This window comes from Bison bison, unplaced genomic scaffold, assembly GCF_000754665.1.
Source record: "Bison bison bison isolate TAMUID 2011002044 unplaced genomic scaffold, Bison_UMD1.0 scf7180017864105, whole genome shotgun sequence".
NCBI lineage: Eukaryota > Metazoa > Chordata > Mammalia > Artiodactyla > Bovidae > Bison > Bison bison.
The window spans coordinates 4574439-4581103 of record NW_011494677.1 but is presented as its reverse complement, the minus strand read 5'-3'; positions in this window follow the sequence as shown (position 1 = coordinate 4581103).

Here is a 6665-nt window from a genome sequence, read left to right as displayed (position 1 = left end):
CATCAGGCACTCTATCAGATCTAGGCCCTTAAATCTATTTCTCACTTCCACTGTATAATCATAAGGGATTTGATTTAGGTCATACCTGAATGGTCTAGTGGTTTTCCCGACTTTCTTCAATTTAAGTCTGAATTTGGCAATAAGGAATTCATGGTCTGAGCCATAGTCAGGTCCTTGTCTTGTTTTTGCTGACTGTACAGAGCTTCTCCACCTTTGGCTGCAAAGAATATAATCAATCTGATTTCGGTGTTGACCATCTGGTGATATCCATGTATAGAGTCTTCTCCTGTGTTGTTGGAAGAGGGTGTTTGTTATGATCAGTGCATTTTCTTGGCAAAACTCTATTAGTCTTTGCCCTGCTTTATTCTGTATTCCAAGGCCAAATTTGCCTGTTACTCCAGGTGTTTCTTGACTTCCTACTTTTGCATTCCAGTCCCCTATAATGAAAAGGACATCTTTTTTGGGTGTTAGTTCTAAAAGGTCTTGTAGGTCTTCATAGAACCGTTCAACTTCAGCTTCTTCAGCATTACTGGTTGGGGCATAGACTTGGATTACTGTGATATTGAATGGTTTGCCTTGGAAATGAACAGAGATCATTCTGTCGTTTTTGAGATTGCATCCAAGTACTGCATTTTGGACTCTTTTGTTGACCATGATGGCTACTCCATTTCTTCTGAGGGATTCCTGCCTGCAGTAGTAGATATAATGGTCATCTGAGTTGAATTCACCCATTCCAGTCCATTTGAGTTCGCTGATTCCTAGAATGTCGACATTCACTCTTGCCATCTCTTGTTTGACCACTTCCAATTTGCCTTGATTCATGGACCTGACATTCCAGGTTCCTATGCAATATTGCTCTTTATAGCATTGGACCTTGCTTCTATCACCAGTCACATCCACAGCTGGGTATTCTTTTTGCTTTGGCTGCATTCCTTCATTCTTTCTGGAGTTATTTCTCCACTGATCTCCAGTAGCATATTGGGTACCTACTGACCTCGGGAGTTTCTCTTTCAGTATCCTATCATTTTGCCTTTTCATACTGTTCATGGGGTTCTCAAGGCAAGAATACTGAAGTGGTTTGCCATTCCCTTCTCCAGTGAACAACATTCTGTCAGATCTCTCCACCATGACCTGCCCGTCTTGGGTCACCCCATGGGCATGGCTTAGTTTCATTGAGTTAGACAAGGCTGTGGTCCTAGTGTAATTAGATTGACTAATTTTCTGTGAGTATGGTTTCAGTGTGTTTGCCCTCTGATGCCCTCTTGCAACACCTACCGTCTTACTTGGGTTTCTCTTACCTTGGGCTTGGGGTATCTCTTCACGGCTGGTCCAGCAAAGTGCAGCCATTGCTCCTTACCTTGGACGAGGGGTATCTCCTCACTGCCGCCCTTCCTGACCTTCAGTGTGGGATAGCTCCTCTAGACCCTCCTGCGCCTGCACAGCCACAGCTCCTTGGGCGTGGGGTTGCTCCTCCCTGCCGCCACCCTTGGCCTCGGGCTTAGGGGCGTGGGGTAGCTCCTCCCGCCCATCATCCCTGGCCTCCTCCCACCTGTTGCCCCTGGCCTCGGGCTTGGGGCATGGGGTATCTCCTCTTGGCCGCTGCCCTTCAGGCATGGGGTCCTCCCGGCTTCTGCCCCTGACCTCGGACATGGGGTGGCTCCTCTCGCCTGCGCTATGGTGCGCCCATCGCAGCTGCCTCCGCAACCTAGATAGCATATTGAAAAGCAGAGGTATTACTTTGCCAACAAAGGCCCATCTAGTCAAGGCTATGGTTTTTCCAGTGGTCATGTATGGATGTGAGAGTTGGACTGTGAAGAAAGCTGAGCGCTGAAGAATTGATGCTTTTGAACTGTGGTGTTGGAGAAGACTCTTGAGAGTCCCTTGGACTGCAAGGAGATCCAACCAGTCCATCCTAAAGGAGATCAGTCCTGGGTGTTCATTGGAAGGACTGATGCTGAGGCTGAAACTCCAGTACTTTGGCCACCTCATGCAAAGAGTGGACTCATTGGAAAAGACCCTGATGCTGGGAGGGATTGGGGGCAGGAGGAGAAGGGGACAACAGAGGATGAGATGGCTGGATGACATCACCGACTTGATGGACATAAGTTTGGGTGAACTCTGGGAGTTGGTGATGGACAGGGAGGCCTGGCGTGCTGCGATTCATTGGTCTCAAAGAGTCGGACAGGACTGAGGGACTGAACTGAACTGAACTGAAGCATCACATTGACTCTGAAGTTAGACTAAAGAGGAAGAACATCCTTCCTGCCTGATTTCTAAGGAGAGGAGACCAATAACATGATTATATAGAAGTTATATTGCATATTAGAAAGTGGTAAGTAAATGCAGAAAAATAAAGCAGGGAAGAACAATAGCAGGTAGGTGAGGATATGAAGACAATTTTTAACATAGTGGTCAGGGAAGGTCTCACTGAAGCATCTCATCTGAAAGAAGACCTCTATGTAGAGTGTTCCAGAATGACGTAATGAGGTGGATGAACAGTTGGTCTGTTTGAAGCACATAGAGAGGCTGATGGCTGGAACAGCACGATGGGTGGGCTGTGTAGCAGGGAAAAAGGCGTGGAATAATTGAAGAGCTAGAGTACAGTGGTAGTTGACAACTATACCTTTTCCTCCCCTGAGTAACAAAAGAAATCATTGAGAAGATTAGACTAGAGCAATGAGTGTTGATTCAAAGTCTTAAAATAATCTTTCCACCTTTGTATAAAAATATATAGTAAGGAAGATAAATATGGAAGCAAAGAGACTAGTTGGAAAGCCATCACAATATATTTCAGGTAAGAGATGGTGGTAGATTGGATCAGAGAAGTAGCAGGTCAAGTGGTAAAACAGAAGGGTCAGGTTAGGGATATATTTTGAAAATAAAAGCAAGAGAATTGGCTGACAGATTTGATGTGGGGTTGCGAGAAAGAGAGCAGGTAAAGCCAGTGGCAAGATTTTTGGTCCAAGCAGCTGGAAGAATTACAATTCATTGACATAAGCGGGGTGTAGTTGGCAGGGACTCTAAAAAGCTAGCGAGCAAGGCCAGGGGTTCATTTTTCATTTTTACACATGTTGAAGTTAATTTACTTAATAGACATCCTATTGGAGGTGTTGATTTAGATACATGAATTTGGAGTTCAGAAGCTTAGCAGAGAGGTCTAGACTCAAGATATTAATTAGAGAGGTATCAGAGTATTCATGACAGAATTGGGTTGCCAAGGGAGGGACTGTAAGTAGAGAAGAGAAGGAGTTTAGGGATTAAGCCAAAGGCCAGAACTGTGAGAAGGAACCAGCGAACTGACAGTAAGAGCACCCGATGAGAGGAAAACAAGAAAAATGTAGTCCAGGAAGCCAACAAGAAAATGTTCAAGGATGAGGGGATAATCACTTGGGTCAAATGTTCTAGAAGGTATAATTAGATCAACAGTGACTTTTGATCATTGAATTGAGCAACCTGGTGACCTTGACATGAGTACTTTCAGTGGATGGGTGAAAACCTGTTTGGATTAAATAAAAGAGAAAATGGGGAAAATCAAATATTTCAGGTAGAGACCACTCAATACCAGGTTTGCTATAAATTTAAAACAGAGGAATTGGGTAGCAGATGGACAGAGAACAGGAGCCAAGAGCAGGTTTTTAGAAAGTTTGGGGTGTGTATTAATATGTTGATGGCGATCATCTGGTAAAGAGAGAAAAGCTAATCCAAACAAGAGAGCTGGCATTTTTGCTAGAGCTGTGTCTTTGTACAGAAGAGATAGAATGTAATTTAGTGTCTAAAAGGAGAAGGTCCCTGAAGATAAACTATGGGATGAGAGAATATATGAAAGAGAATGCAAGAAACAGTGAGGCTAAAATTTGGGAAGGATCATATAAATTTAGCCTGATAGGGTAATATGGTTTGACTAGCACTTGCCTTCTTTTATTCCTTCCTCAGCTTGTTCTGATCACACACACACACACACACACACCCTTTGCTTGTTTTTTATCTCCTGGATTTCAATCACTGTCGACAGCAGTACAATCTGATTTATAGATGCTCTAACTGCCTGCTTCCTATTAATTTATTCAAGCAATATTTATGGAGTATCTTTTATGCCCAGGTACTGTTTGGGGCACTGGTGATTTAGCAGTTGAACAGGATGGTTAAAGTCCCTCATCTGAAAGATGCATCCATTTTAGTGTGTGTTGACGGGAGAGGAGTCAAAATAATAAATATGTAAGTAAATAATATGCAGACTTGGCATATTAACAGCAGGGTATCCAAATTTTAATATTTCTATTTATGAATCACACAGAATCATGTACCTGGGCTTGAAATATATGTGATCACACTGTTTAGGAGGAACCTTAAAGGTGCGTGACATAAATTATTGCTTTCATTTCATTAGAAAGAAATCTGAAACAGAGATGGTGATCATAAATTGTATAAAGTCAAATTGAAGTAGGTAGGGAACTTAGCAGTTACTATTAAGCCAAATCAATATTTAATTTCAATTTAAAGGATATTTTAATCCTCACTAACAGTCAAAAACTTGAGCAAACCCTTTCAATTACCCAACTTCCTAAACTATGTAAAAACCCACCCAGGGATTAAACTCAGGCCGATGGCTTTTTAAGCACCGAGCCCTAACCATTGGACCACCAGGAATTTCCTGGACAGTAGGTTTTTAAAACTCACTTCTCTTGTTAACTGATTCTGTCTTCACACCCTAAGCCACTCCAGGAATATGAGCCGTGGTGGTTCTATTTCACCTGCAAAAGCTTTGTTCTTACATCTTCCTCTCTGCTTAACTTCCTTATTCAAACATTTGGCAGAAAAAGTGGTCTCCCTCTTGGAATTTTGTCTTTTCTCTGCTCCAAGCATTAAGGCCCAGTTAGGACTTAGCCCATTCCCTGCGGTACTGGCCCTTTAATAATTCCTGGAAACACAATTTCTCAAATCAATTCCTTTTGTTTAAGGCAGCTGGAAGCTTGGCCGTGAAGCTAAGATTTTCTTGCAATATCGCATGTACATATTCAGAAAGTGGGTGGGAAGAAAGGGGAGATCAACATCAGAGGTCTTGTGATGGTTATGTGTAAACACATATTATATTTCCAGAAAAAAATATTGTTTAGCATTTAGTTTGTTTCTCTAGCTATAGATTTTTCTGAGTTGAAACTCTGTTTTCACAATTTCCAAAGTAAAGTTACAGAACATAGGGAGAGTAGCACAGCACCTAAACACACACATCTAGGGGAAGGCAAAAGCAGACACACACACACCCTGATCTGGTCAGAATCTCAGCAGGCCATTTCTAGTATTCTCTACCATTTTTACACATTGTTTGAAAAGTAAATTACAAGAAAATCTGGGCTAAATGTTACTGAATTAATACCAGGTGAGGGTTTTTTATACATTCCTAAAAAGACAACATTTTTCAGATAAAGCTCTGAATCTCCTTTGTTTGTTTCTCAAGAGAAAAATATGCCATTTGCCAAATTCCACTATACACACACATAGGTTTATTTACCACATTGTTCTACTAAATGTCTAAGATGGTATATAACAGCTACATCAAATAAAAAGACATGGCAGAAAGTAGAAGATGAAAGAGGGAAAGCAACAAACAAAACATCAGTCAAGGGACACGTGAAGTAGGGACAGGGAGGAAGCTCAGACAGAAATATCCACCAGCATCCTCTTCACTAAAGGTGGACACAAAAATGGTGCCACTTTCCCTGGTGGTTCAGATGGTAAAGAATCAGCCTGCAATGCGGGAGACCTGGGTTCGATCCCTGCATCTACAAGATCCCCTTGACAAGGGAATGGCAACCCACTCCAGTATTCTTGTCTAGAGAGTCCCAAGGACAGAGGAGCCTTGTGGGCTACAGTCCACATGGTGGCAAAGAGTTGGACACGACTGAATTACTAACACTTACAGTCCTCCATAAAGAGAATGCTTCTCTTATACTATTGATAGTTAAGCAAAAACAAAGCAAGAGAACAATCATTAGTAGTGAAAATGGATTTTTTTTTTCTGGGACTCATTGTAAGTGATTTAATATAACACAGAACTCCTTCTCAGCATCTTTACAGTAGATGCAATGATAGATCAGCTAGTTATTTCTTGAAATGCCTGAAAAGTAGGACAATATATCACTTGTACAGCTGTGTAGGAGCCCAGAATTGGGAAGGGGCAGGAAGGAGTAGCCTCATCCTTTCACAGGCATTAGGAACAACTGAATAGCTCATAATGTGCAGATACCCACCCCTTACCTACCCAAGACATTCTTTCTCAAGAATTCTCAGAGAGAACCTTGAAATGTGCATTTTCAACATGCATTCCAAGTCATTCCCATGAGGGTCACATTTAAGATCACCTAAGTGATGGTTTCAAATTTTTAAATATTAGGTAGATGATACTTTCATGATGAATGCACTGCTAAAGATACATGTAAGATAAGCTTCATAAATACCCAAGCTCTGTCTCTCAACTTGGAAAAAAAAAAAAAAAGCATTTCAGAATGCAAATTAATGAGTGATTTTGGAGGGATAACCCTACATCTGATCTAATTATTTGTTTTAAATAAATCATTTGAAAATTTCACTCTTAACTCTCATTACTAATAAATAGCTTTACAACACCCTTATGGCAGAAAGTGAAGAAGAAAGAGCCTCTTGATGAA